Genomic DNA, 14,561 nt, shown 5'->3' on the forward strand with positions numbered 1-14,561 from the left:
CATGGTGGTGGGGTGGAGCGCACCCCCAAATAATGGGGTAAGGAGTGTCCTCCTGATATCTGTGGAATAGCCCCATACTGTATGTTATTTTCATCAATAATATAAAGTAGAAAAAAGCCTTAAATGTGAATACATAGATAAAAAACAGCAGTTGGCCAAAAAAAGTAGCTCTCTTGGGGTAAAATGAGGTCTGGTTCAAGGAACAAGAGGGAAGCATGATCCAAGAAACGAAGGATTCTGGGGTGCAGGCGGATGCTAACAATCACCCTGAAACACTTTCTCCATCAATGAAGGAAGGTCCGGAGCGCACTCTATAAGGTCGGTGTAGAGGTGCCGGTTGGACAAGGAGGACCCTGAGCTGAAGAGAAATCATATTCTCTGCACTCTCTTGGATGGAGGCAAATAAAACTTCTTTATTGTGATACACTGTTTCCCTATAGATGAACAAGCAAATACCTTTCTCTTTTATGCAGGTTTCTGTTGGCAGTCATATCCATCCCTTGGATTTTCAGGTCCTTCCTGCCGATCTGGATTGGGGTTTCCAATTTTTTAAGTCATAAAGACTTTTAGATTTTCTTGCAACGCAGCCAGGACTTTCCACTTAGTGGATGATGTGAATATTCTTGGATGTTCGTCCCTATTTACTCCACAATTAGCGTTGTTCCGTTTGTGCCGTTCTTTCCAATTATCCATGGACTCTCCAGCTGCTCCGGCTGTAACAAAACCCTCCGTGGGGGGATGTATAAATTATGCCATAAACTTTATAGGTTTGGTTTACATTTTACAGTGTATTATTATGCTCCTTGGATGTAGATGAAAAAGTTTATAGGTTTATTTGTGGCCAGACATAAAAATGAATCCGAGTGACCTTTTAAAAATTGCCGTTAAGAGTTTCCGAGGAAAAGTGCAATAAACCTGGAACACGAGGCTAAAAGGAGAAGACGCAAGAATATTTATAAGAATAAGAGGCATTTTTCAGCTTTTAGAATCCATCATTTTAGATGTTTTTCAGCACTTTTTACATAATAAACCTGCGACCTTGCAGGTAAAGTGTCACATTTTCGGGGGTAGCCATCTTGCTGGAGCTCCTGCACTCAACTTCGAAGAGAATTTTCATAGTTGCTCTATAGGAACAAGAAACAAAGAGAAATAAAAAATTGACTTCAAGTGAAGATATTTGGTGAACATTCTCTGCATCGCGTGAGCCGGTGACCACACAGGACAACTGGAAAGAGCCAGCGGCTCCCAGCAAAAGGAGATATATGCAGATGGGCCACCAACTGATCAACATGGGCCCTAAGAATTGCAAACGTGTAAGTCTATATAGCAGCATTGCTGACCCTCCTGACCTTACCACATACATGCACAGTCAATTAGGGTACTGTCACACAGTCACACTTTGATCGCTACGACGGTACGATTCGTGACGTTCCAGCGATATCCATACGATATCGCAGTGTCTGACACGCAGCAGCGATCAGGGATCCTGCTGAGAATCGTACGTCGTAGCAGATCGTATGGAACTTTCTTTCGTCGCTGACATCGCTGGATCGTTGTGTGTGACAGCGATCCAGCGATGTGTTCGCTTGTAACCAGGGTAAACATCGGCTAACTAAGCGCAGGGCCACGCTTAGTAACCCGATGTTTACCGTGGTTACCAGCGTAAACGTAAAAAAAACAAACAGTACATACTTACATTCCGGTGTCTGTCCTCCGGCGTTCTGCTTCTCTGCACTGTGAGCGCCGGCTGGCCAGAAAGCGAGCACAGCGGTGACGTCTGACGTCACCGCTGTGCTTTCCGGCCGCTGTGCTTACACAGTGCAGAGAAGCTGAGACGCCGGGGACAGACACCGGAATGTGAGTATGTACTGTTTGTTTTTTTTACGTTTACGCTGGTAACCAGGGTAAACATCGGGTTACTAAGCGCGGCCCTGCGCTTAGTAACCCGATGTTTACCCTGGTTACCCGGGGACTTCGGCATCGCTCCAGCGCCGTGATTGCAACGTGTGACCGCAGTCTACGACGCTGGAGCGATAATCATACGATCGCTGCGACGTCACGGATCGTGCCGTCGTAGCGATCAAAATGGCACTGTGTGACGGTACCCTAAGTCTAAGCATGCATGTTTTTTTAATGGGCAGATGAGAATTTGCTGCTACCAGATATCTCTACCTGTAGATTATTTTCTTTAATGTGGGAATAGGATTAGACATGCTGAAAGCCAACATGTCCAATTCTTCACCACCAATAAAAGCGGGAAGACAGCCCAATACTCATTAAATAGTAGGCATAGTGAGGCAGCTTTACCTGTCACTGTAATCCGAACTGATGTAATTGGGATTTAGCCTTTTGTGACTACTTTGTGCCCGAAGAAGCTGCTGAACACTGGAATGAAATTTGAAGGATTAGATTACAGCTGATGTTCTATGTCTATAAAGAGAGGAAGAGTGAGGCAGAGAGTCAAGCACAGATTTGTGCTGCAGCTTTCTAGTAAGTGCTTATCTCACTCCGGTGCTGGATTTCTAGCTACACTGCTCAATAATAATCTCCTCCATGCTGATGCTTTCTATTAGTTGATTATCACACCTCAATGCTGGATTTGCGCCTACACTGCTCAATATTGCAGTTTAATTTCCTCCATGTTACTACTTTATAGTAAGTGTTTATCACTCTGCAATACTGGATTTCCAGCTACATTGCTCAATATTGCAGTTTAATTTCCTCCATATTACTACTTTATAGTGAGTGTTTATCACACTCCAGCGCTGGATTTCCACCTACACTGCTCAATATTGCAGTTTATTTCCTCCATGTTGCTACTTTCTAGTAAGTGTTTAGCTCACTTCAGTTCTGATATCACAGCTACACTGCTCGATGCTGCAGTTTTTTTCCTCCATGTTGCCACTTTTTAGTATGTGATTATCACACCCCAATGCTGGACTTACAGCTAAAATGCTCAATTCCAGTTTTTTTTCCTCCGTGTTGTTACTTTTTAGTAAGTGTTTGTCTCACTTCACTGTTATTATCACAACTACGCTGCACAGCTCTATACTCAGTGCTGCTGTATAATGTCCTCCATGCTGCTGCTTCTGAACATGTGCTACATAAAAACAGGCGAGCAGTGATCCTTCATGTCTGTGTCTGCTGTGTATGGGAGACCACCATAACCGTTCTTCTACACCCTCTAGCTCAGAGACAACTGAAAATCAGATATAGATGCTACAGTGGGGAAAACTTAAAAAAAATGAAGGACATGAGTCATATGATTGCCAGATTTAGTATTAGTCTACGTTCACATTTGCGGTGTGTGCCGCAGCGTCGTCGCCGCAACGCACGACGCAACAAAAACGCAATAGAAACGCATGGTTTTTCGACGCATGCGTTCAATGCATGCGTCGAAAAACGCAGCGTTTTTTGGAAACGCAGTTGCGTTTTGACCAAAAAACGCAGCGTTTTTCGACGTATGCGTTTTCCTACAGTGAGTCATTCTTCATCCCCCCCCAAAAAAAAGTGTCTACACACTAGATAAGGACCACCAATGGCTAGAAGAGGGTTGGTGTAATGTAATTGTGTATATATACCCTGGCAGAGATGAATTCCTCCCATTTTGCTGGTATTCATGATGGAGCATCCCATGGACAGTATCTACATGGATATGGAGATGGAATTTGCCTTGGCTAATGCCTATGCTGTCGCCTGTTTTCATCAAAGGGAAAGGGAAAAATGGAGATGGAGTCGTCGCCGCTTTTGGATACACCCTATCGTGGAAGTCCGGGAGAGCCGTGGAGCCTACCACTGCTTGTTTGGCGAACTCAATGACAACCTGGAAAAATATTTTGAGTATACCAGGATGTCTCAGGACAGCTTCCGCTATCTTCTGCGTCGGGTGGAAGGAGGCATTAGCAGGCAGGACACGCAGCTCCGGAGATCAATTTCCGCAGAGGAACGGCTGCTGGTGACTCTACGGTACATAGCTGTGAATGACTGTGATATGTTCTTCCCTTTGTTTATCTTTTTTTAAAAATTTTTTTTTGGTTTGGTATGGTCAATATACTTTTATAAATTGCAATGTACTTTAATGTAATTTCTTTATCTTCTTGGCAGTTTCCAGGCTACCGGAGAGACCTTGAGATCCCTTCATTTTCAATTCAGGATTGGAGTCTCCACTCTTTCCGGAATTATTGCTGACACATGCCGCGCTTTGTGGGATAATCTCCGGGAGGAATTTTTACCCGTCCCTACAAGTGAAATCTGGGAGGCCAACGCACAGAAATTTGAGCAAGTGTGTTCTTTTCCAAACTGTATTGGCGCAGTGGATGGAAAGCACATTCGGATTACCAAGCCTGCAAAAAGTGGATCCCTTTTCTATAATTATAAAAAATACTTTTCAACTGTTTTAATGGCAATTGCAGGTGCGGACTGCAGGTTTCTCGCAGTGGACATTGGTGCTTTTGGCCGTGCAAATGACTCACGGACATTTAAGGAGTCGGATATGGGCCAAAAATTATATGGGAACAATTTTAATTTCCCACAGCCACGACCTCTTCCCCACACCGAAGGCCCTGCGATGCCATTTGTTGTGGTTGGGGATGAGGCATTCCAAATGTCTGCCAACCTATTGAAACCCTACTCCAGTCGGGGCTTGGACCATACAAAACGGATTTTCAATTACAGACTGTCCAGGGCCAGAAGGACTGTGCAGTGCGCCTTTGGCATCCTTGTCTCCAAATGGCGTATACTGGGATCCGCCATTAATCTTAAAATTGAAACAGTGGATGAGGTGGTGAAGGCTTGTGTGGTTCTCCACAATTATATTATGGCCAAAGAGAGACTGAACGTGGAACTCGATGAACCCATAGCCAACCCATTGCCCGATTACCATGATCATCCTCTGAGGACAAGTGTGAAAATTGCGCAGATGAGGGATCGTTTTGCGGCCTATTTTGTTTCAGATGTTGGCCGTGTGTCATGGCAAGATCAAATGGTGTAGTGTTAATGTTACTGTTGGACTGTATTCTGGTTTTAACTACACCAATAAATACCTCTACTGTGACTGTGCTAAAAATATAATATAATAATAAACTAATTCTCCAGTATTATGTGCAATAAATGTCATCCGTTTAGGTTGGTTTTGTTAGGTCAAATTTTGCATCTACCTATACTTCACAAATGTAATGTGCCTTATCCAAAAACTTGGAACCCTTTGTTTTTAAAATGTTGTTGTTTAATAAAAAAAATTTCTAAGTTTTCTACCCTGCTTCAAAGAACATATTTATACCATACCATATACATATTTATTTGGTTGTCAGATCGCCGTGTATCGTTGTGTTTGACAGCAAAAGCAACGATACCAGCGATGTTTTACAATGGTAATCAGGGTAAATATCGGGTTACTAAGCGCAGGGCGGCGCTTAGTAACCTGATATTTACCCTGGTTACCAGTGTTAAATGTAAAAAAAAATAAAACAGTACATATACTCACCTTCGCGTCCCCTGGCGTCCGCTTCCTGCACTGACTGAGCGCCGGCCGTAAAGTGAATGCACAGCACAGCGGTGATGTGACCGCTCTGCTGTTAGGGCCGGCACTCAGTCAGTGCAGGGAAGCGGACGCCGGGGGATGCGATTGTGAGTATATGTACTGTTGTTTTTTTTACATTTAACACTGGTAACCAGGGTAAACATCAGAAGCGCGGCCCTGCGCTTAGCAACCCGATGTTTACCCTGGTTACCCGGGGACCTCGGCATCGTTGGTCGCTGGAGAGCTGTCACACAGACAGCTCTCCAGCGACCAAATAGCGATGCTGCAGTGATCTGCATCATTGTCTGTTTCGCTGCAGCGTTGCTTAAGGCTACTTTCACACTAGCGTTAACTGCATTCCCTCACAATGCGTCGTTTTGCCGAAAAAACGCATCCTGCAAAAGTGTTTGCAGGATGCGTTTTTTTGCCATTGATTAACATTAAGCGACGCATTGTGACGGATTGCCACACGTCGCACCCGTCGTGCGACGGATGCGTCGTGCAGTGGCGGACCGTCGGGAGCAAAAAACGCTACATGTAACGTTTTTTGCTCACGACGGTCCGCTTTTTCCGACCGCGCATGCGCGGCCGGAACTCCGCCCCCACCTCCCCGCGCTTCTCCGCACCTCACAATGGGGCAGCGGATGCGCTGGAAAAATGCATCCGCTGCCCCCGTTGTGCGGCGGAGACAACGCTAGCGTCGGGAACGTCGGCCCGACGCACCGCGACGGGCCGAGCCCGACGCTAGTATGAAAGAAGCCTAAGTGTGAAGGTACATTTAGTGTTTGTAAACACCTCATACACTTTAGTGTTTGTAAACACCTCATACAGCAATGAGAGACACCCAAAAAAAGGCAAAATAAAAATGTTAAAAATACTGTCTGACATTGCATATATGAGGTGTTTGAAGCACAAAATATGTGTAGACGGCGCACGGCGTGAATTGCCGAGAAGTATACTGCAAAATAAGAACAAATATTGTTGTTTTAAAAATAACAATTTTTATTGGGGAAACAGGAAAAAAAAAGGGGAAATAAACTTAGGGGGTATCAACCTCAGCTACCATGGGTGAGTGGTAAGTCTCTGGTTGGGAATGGGGAGAGGAAGAGGAGGATGATGAGCCAGAGTCCAACAGGCTCGATGGTAATTCCAAGCCCTCCTCAGGGTACACTGGTGAAGAAACCGCAACCTCTGTAGGGGAGGGAGGAGGCAAAACCAGTCTTGCCCTGGTTCTTGAATGGCCCTGGCTGCTCCTGCTGCGGCTAGACCCCCGCCGTGAAGTTGGTGTCTGTATGATTGGAGCAGCCAGAGCCTCAGTGTGTGTCCTCCTTCTTTTTCTCTTTCTTTGATCTCCCGCGGCAGCTCCCACAGCATGATGATGGCTACGGGAGGATGAGGGCCTGGCAGGAGCAGGAGCCGGCGGCACAATGTTACGGTGCCTGCGGTGGCGTCGCTCCGCACGCGGACCTGGGTGGGGTGGCTGGAGTGGCTCTGCAGCAGGAGTCGGAGTCATGCTAGCCAGCGACGGCACTACGGGCATTGTTGTCGCTGACTGCATGACCCGAGCCTGCTGCAGAGCCCTCACATAGGCAGTGTTGCAGGCCTGCATCACCGAAATCTGGAGTTCTGGCGTAAGGTGTTCCACCATGCCCTTAGCAATGGCACTAAAAAAATGTTTGGCCGGCCTCGAGAGCTCGGATTCCATATTTTCAAGGCGCCGGTCGATATTGGGCAGAGCAGTGTCCATTCTATCGCCCAACGCCTTGAAACAGTTCTGGAAGACCGTGCTCAAATGCAAAAATTCGGGCATGGTTGGCCTGTCCGAGGCCCGCTGGCGCTGTCGGGAATTCCTGAACGAAGGAGCGCCAGAGGCCTCGGGCAGGGGAACACCTGATGGACCGGCTGCCGGTTCTCCAGATGGTGGTGCAAGCCTGCTGTCGCTGTGGGATGGCTGTGATGGGTCAGATGGCGATTCATGAAGGTCCGCTCCTGATGGGCAAGCTCGCTCGAGGGTGCTGCTGTGTGTTCTGTGAAAAGATAAGGGAAAAATTAGTCTTCAATTAATAACCTATCACATACGCCAACTCCTGTAATAAAATTAACATTACATGACACAACAATACATTACAATCCTCTGTCTCTCAATCTGTGTGGCCTATAATAAATTGCTGATTGTTATCGCCAGATGACCGTTATGGCTGACGATAACAATCATGGACATACCAACGGCAGAAAATGACTGCTCATTCCCGCTGCCAAAGCCTTTTGACCGCATACCACTGTCATCAGACAAAAATTATTTTGTCAAAAAATCTTTCTTGACGCTGCCTATGCCGCAAAAATAGTATAAAAAATTTTAAAAAAAGAGAGAACTTAAAAAAAAAAAAAAAAAAAAAATATACACAGTGACTTTGCTGATGTCTGCCATGTTAACGCTGATCGCAGGAACGGCCATGACGTTAGGATCATGTGATCGAGACGTCATCATTATTCCTGCGATCAGAACTACCCTGACTCAGAACGTAACCTGTCATGGACTACAAGGACTCACGCTTAACCCAAAAAGTTACTAATCCACTATATACCATCCCACTAGGGAAAAAGTTACGTGGATGGCCAATATGCTACGCTGACTACATGGATGGCCAATACACTATGTGCCTGGGAAATATACTATGTGGATACGTGGCTAGAACGTGTACTATGTGTCTGCGATATAGTGGCCTGCCAATATACTATGTGGATGCACAATGTACGTGGCTGGGCAATGTACAATGTGGCTGTGCAATATGGTATGTGGACAAAATACTTACTGTCGACAGCCAAGGACCGGTCTTAGGAACTGTAATGCCCTGTGATATTTATAGGGCACAGACTTGGCCGCAGCAGCACCACTCCGAGCTTGCTCCTCCTCATTACGGAGCCCCTTATTGAAATGGTCCTTCATGGATCGCCATCTGGTCCTCAACTTTTTAACTGTGAATGCAAAGAAAAAAAAAGGTTACATATTTAGCATTTAAAAAGGATAAAACAACCGTGTGCGATGCAAAGTTGAAGGCGTTGATCGCATCACACACGGTTGTGTTTATCCTGGCATGATGGGTCATAGCAGCGTATCAGCACGGCGTATCAGCAATACTCACCGAAGTTGCTTTTGTCCGTGCCTGAAGCGCTTTCAAAGCCATCCCACAGCAACTGTGCCACCTCAACCCACAAACGCCTCAACACCACCTGGTCCATGTGCCGGGGGTCACGGCTGTCCCACAACGGGCCACGCTCCTGTATGCAGGTGATAAGGAGGTCCACATCAATACCACGATCTCCTTGGTCCCGTTGTGAAACCTAGAATAATTAGAAAACATAAAGGTGAAAGACTTGAAAATATGAACAACCACCAGCACCTGTCATGATATGTACCTTTGCCCTGTCCTGTCTTTGAATAATATGCCATTTGATGTATGTATATCTCTGGTTTCTACACCTGTATTTATGTATGTTCTTGTGTGTATGTTACCTTCCCTCAAAACTTGCAGCCCTTAAAAGCTATCCCTAGTGAAAGCAGGATGCTACTCAAGAAAAAAAAAAAAAATAAAAAAAAATACTCACTCGCCGGCTTGACGCCACACCTTGGCCCCGAGCTCTCTGCTCCCGCTGACTCCCTTCTCCCTCACTTGAAGAAGCCTGTTAAAATTGGAGACAAAAAGTATTGCCAAGGCTACAAATGACAGCGAATAGTAAGCAACTGGACATAATTACTCACCGCACTCCCCTGCGCCGATTGGCTATGTTCTGAGTCACTCGCCATTCTTGCAAGTTTGTTCTGCAATGAAAAAATGAGCAAAAAATCACATCCAAAGCTAACAATGCCACATACAATTAAATAGCCCCCCCAAAAAAATAACCACAATGGACTGTTGACTGATAGGACAATGCAAACTCAACAAGCGACACCACAACGCCATACATTGCAAGAGAATACAATAGAAGATACAACACAAGGCAGAGTATGAAAAAGTTTAATCCAGAATAGACCCAAACAAAATGAAGCCAAAATAGACACCTATGTCCACATTTGAAAAAATAAAAACTTACAAAAAAAAACATTTATTTATACAGAAAAAAAAGGCCCAATGAAATAGCAAACTAATGAACGCCATACTTTACAATTACAACAAGACATGATCCAAAACAACACCATCTGGTGACATATAACCACAGAAATACATCAGAAAAAGGTGATAAATACCATTCTAGATAATAAGCAAAAAACATTACAGGACAACCGCTGTTACAATATACAGCAACCCAAAAGATAAACCATAGTCAAATAGAAAAAAACCCCCATGAAACTGAAAAAAAAGGGCCTCACCAAAAAAAAAAAAAAACATCCATACTACACACTTGGCAATGCAAACAGTAAAGGAAGGAGATATATGCCATACGGAAAACGACGTAAAACCATCAGAGATTTAAAAAAAAAAAAAAGAAAAATACTATTGAAAATAGAAGGGCATATAGCCGCACGGAACAATACAATACAAATGAAACATCACAAATGTAGCCCCCCCACCAGCAAGAAAAGACACTCAAGGAAAGAAAAAAAAATGCCAACAGCATACTTTACAATAAAACACAGCAAGACATGAGCCAAGAAAACGCCATACGGTTACCCCCAACAATAGAAACCAGAAAAAGACATGCACCAGAAATTTAACAAGAAAAAATCAGCCAAAAAAAAGACATTGAACAACCGCATGACACCAGAACAACCCAAAATCCATTAAAACCAATCCAAAACCAAGCAAGGCCGAAGAGAATAAACGCCATCATATAACGCCAGAAGTACATCAGAACCAGATTTAAAAAAAAATATTTCAATAACAAACCACAGTGCCATAACCGTACAATAGCACAGACCAAACATTGCACAAATTTAATCAAAATCAAGAAATAAAACACAGAATTAAAAAAATGCAAAGAGAAATTAATATACTTACAGGTTTTGAAAGCAGATTCTCCTCTCAGTCCTCTCTCTCTTGAATAGCCTTGTGAAAGACAATGCCAAACCCCTTTTTTTTTTTAAATATATAGTGTTTTTTTAGTGTCTAGACAAAGTCTAGACAATGTTTTGCATTTTTTATTTGAAAACGCATGCGTCGTACAACACACCACAACGCAAGTACTTGCGTCGTCTGCGTTGTCAATACAATTCAATGGGGAATAAGGCGCATCGACGACGCAAACACAACGCAAACACGACGCATGCGTTTTTTAAAAGGTCGGCGCCGCCCAAAAAATGCAACATGTTGCGTTTGCCGCGCCCTGACAGGTGCGCCCTAACGCCGCATGCGGCGTACAACGCAACACAACGCATGACAACGCATGTACATGCGGCCCCATGAGGCGCCAATGTTAAAGATAGGGCCGCACGACGCATGCGTTTTCTTGCGGCGACGACGCTGCGGCGCACACCGCAAATGTGAACGTAGCCTTATTCCTCATGTACACACACGAGAGCTTGTTGTAAATAATTATCTGATATGACCCCCTATACTTTACATTATATACAGTAAAACATTCTGTGACATAAGAAGAAATTCCACAATTTATTGTCATTATTAGCCAACATTTTCCTTCTAGAATCCTCATGAGTGAATGCAGCAAAAAATATTAATTGTTGCATGCACTGAACTTGGGATATATTATTTGTAGAGTTATCAATTACAAAAAATAACAATAATAATAATAACGATAATAATAATAATAATAATAATAATAATAATAATAATGTAGCCCCGTCATTGTCTGCCATAACCAGCCCTCCTGGATTGTCAGCAGGTTCATACGTCACCTTTTCCCACACACTTATATTTATGGCATTTAATTAGCACGACATTTCATGGACACACTGTGGGCGGTTTCCCTCGCTCTTGTTATAAATCATCGCTGTGATTATTTCCTGGATATTGCGATCACCTTCCAGTAAGAATCACTCCCAGCATCAATGCGCCTCTTGTTGTCTTTTATAGCGATGTGCCGATGATTAGTATGGACGCCACAAACAAGTCTGATCCCACAAGAGACGCAGTGTTGATCTCTGGAAGGTGAAGGACTAGAAGTCTCAGCACAATTGTAAATCAGATTTTCCCACTTCCTATAAATAAGCCATAAAGAGGACCTGTCACCAGTGGAAGGAGGACAGATTATTCCCGCGGCTCCCTTGAGTAATCTTTATTTGTCAGATCTTCCGGACTATCAGGCAGCAGGATGGGTAGCATCCAATCGTTCAGAAAATCAATGGGGTTGTTGGTAATAAAACCTTTTTCATATGATCTACAGTATTAGGGGGTAATATGGAAGTCGTATCCAGCTCTGGACTTCCAATGAGGCGATGAATGCCGAAGATGGATCATTAGTGGGGGTCTTACTCCTACCACTAGGGTTGAGCGAAACGGGTCGGCAATTTTCAGAAGTCGCCGACTTTTGGCAAAGTCGGGTTTCATGAAACCCGACCCGACCCCTGTGTGGGGTCGGCCATGAAGTCGGCGATCTTCTGAATCTGGAATCGGAATTCCGATACCGATTCCCGATATGTTTAAGATATCGGGAATTGGTATCGGAATTCAGATTTAAGTGTAAAATAAAGAATTAAAATAAAAAATATCGCTATACTTACCCTCTGATGCGCCCTGGTACTAAGCGGGAACCTTCTTTCCTTAGAATCAGCCTTCCAGGACCTTGCGGTGACGTCGCGGCTTGTGATTGGTCGCGCGGCCACCCATGTGACCGCACGCGCGACCAATCACAAGCCGCGACGTCACCGTGATGTCACCGAAGGTCCTGGAAGGGCTGATTCTTAGGAAGGAAGGCTGCTGGAAAGAAGCAGGGCGCGTCCGAGGGTGAGTATATACCTAATAGGAATATACTCACCCTCGGCTTCTTTCCGGCAGCCTTCCTTCCTAAGAATCAGCCCTTCCAGGACCTTCGGTGACGTCGCGGCTTGTGATTGGTCGTGCGAGCGGTCACATGGGCGGCCGCGCGACCAATCACAAGCCGCGACGTCACCGCGATGTCACCGCAAGGTCCTGGAAGGCTTATTCTAAGGAAGGAAGGTTCCCGCTTAGTACCAGGGCGCATCAGAGGGTAAGTATGGCGATATTTTTTATTTTAATTCTTTATTTTACACTTAAATATGGATCCCAGGGCCTGAAGGAGAGTTTCCGCTCCTTCAGACCCTGGGAACCATTGGAAACCCAATGCACTGCATTGGGTTTCGAGTTTCGGCCGACCCCGACCCCGACTTTTTTATAGGATCGGCCGATTTCACTCGACCCGACTTTTGAAAAAGTCGCGTTTCGTGAAACCCGACCCGATCCTATAAATGTAAAGGTCGCTCAACCCTACCTACCACCCGTGTTATCACATTGTGGCTCCCACACCTCACCACGGACCACCAGGGCCACCAACACAACACCGTTCTCCATAAAATGTCCATAATGGTGGCAGACTAGTGGATGCTCTGCACTCACATATTCACCCTGGGAATCTCTCACCCGATACATTACATTGTCATTGATCTGACACTTTTTTTTCTGCTGCATCATAAGAAATTCCTGTTCTACAGCATAAAATGGGTTTATTTGGATCCCAAGGTCACGAGCATCCGCCAAGGTCATCTGCAAAGTCTACAGGACATATGGGGATGGGATGAGGTCTCATTACATGCACAGACACTTGATGGAGACTCTTGGCAGTCTGGATCCCATTATAGCAGTAAGTGGGTGTCACATTATCCTGATATTTGTCAATCACACCAGATGCTATATCGTGTCTTTATAAAAAGTAGCACAGGTGCAGATTGTCTCTCTTGTAGAATATGATAATAATTAATGTGTCCCAGGAGAGAGGTTTATCAGGCTGAACATCACTGTTCATGAGTGCCAGATTGTGACGGTGCACACTGCACATACAGTAATGTCAGGATTCCACTCGATCGCCAGCGCAGTCATGTGACCACAGGGACTGGACTGCAGATGAGAATGTAGTCAGCACCTGACGGCCTACTGATGCTGGCGATAGAGGGCAAGTGACATTACGCACTGTCACGATCCAACAGTCACATATAATGATTACAGACTTCTCTGCTCAGCCCAGAAAACCCCAATGTGCAGGTGGGCAATAGGAGGGCCGCGGAGGTGACGCTTTGCTATTTAGTATTCTTAATATCATTCGTTAGGGAGGTCATTAGATGTTTGCAGTGTAAGGAGAGCTGACATGGGGCTCCTGGTCCTGGAAAAAAAAAAGAAAGAAAGAAATATCTAATAATCTTTAGTCAGCTTTTCTGGAAAATGCAATAACCTTCAGCACTGAGAAGGTTAAACTATAACATAGCGCTCTGTGAAATGTGCAAGGCAAGCAGCCATTGATTGTGCCTGAAATACCAAGCGCCAGTGTTAGCGGCCGCTCTATAGTCGGTGAGCATCGTATGTATTAATTGAACACACATTTAATCAAACGCAGCATATGGGAGCAAGCTAAACAAAAGCCTAATGAAATAGATTGATTGCTTCTACTTCCAGATCCCACAAAGGGAAGCAGGACTTTCTCTATTTGCTAAGTAATTGAAGATCAATACATTAGAGGCTTCTGCTCGCAGTGAATGTCGTCTTCTCCTCCGGACGACACCGCTACTAAGAAAACATCGGAAAAGCTTCCAATCAGCAGAAGCAAACCGGGAATAATGAGTCTTGGATGCAGCCCTGAATCCTCATACTCCACTATCTGTCTGTCTGTCATCTACCTACAGAAGCATGTAAAAGTTTGTCCACCCCTGGTCAAAACTACTGTGATTGTGAACAGTTAAGCAAGTCAAAGATGAAATGATCTCTAAATGGTCTAAAGTTGAAGATGACACATTTCCTTTGGATTTTATGAAAAAAAAAAAAAAAAAAAAAAAAAAAATATATATATATATATATATATATATATATATATATATATATATATATATATATATATATATGCAGCGCCCCAGAGTCCTGGT

The 14,561-nt window shown here is 44.5% G+C and overlaps 1 long non-coding RNA gene across 1 annotated transcript in view; it reads right to left on the minus strand.

Moving 5' to 3' along the window:
* Nucleotides 1-480: 480 nt before the first annotated feature.
* LOC143809519 (uncharacterized) overlaps nt 481-14,561 on the minus strand; it is a 96,470-nt gene continuing 82,389 nt past the window's right edge. Inside the window, exon 3 of the long non-coding RNA XR_013222313.1 lies at nt 481-1,124. This is a non-coding gene — a long non-coding RNA (uncharacterized LOC143809519). The remainder of the gene's footprint in view (nt 1,125-14,561) is intronic.

Source organism: Ranitomeya variabilis, chromosome 2 (assembly GCF_051348905.1).
Source record: "Ranitomeya variabilis isolate aRanVar5 chromosome 2, aRanVar5.hap1, whole genome shotgun sequence".
Lineage (NCBI taxonomy): Eukaryota > Metazoa > Chordata > Amphibia > Anura > Dendrobatidae > Ranitomeya > Ranitomeya variabilis.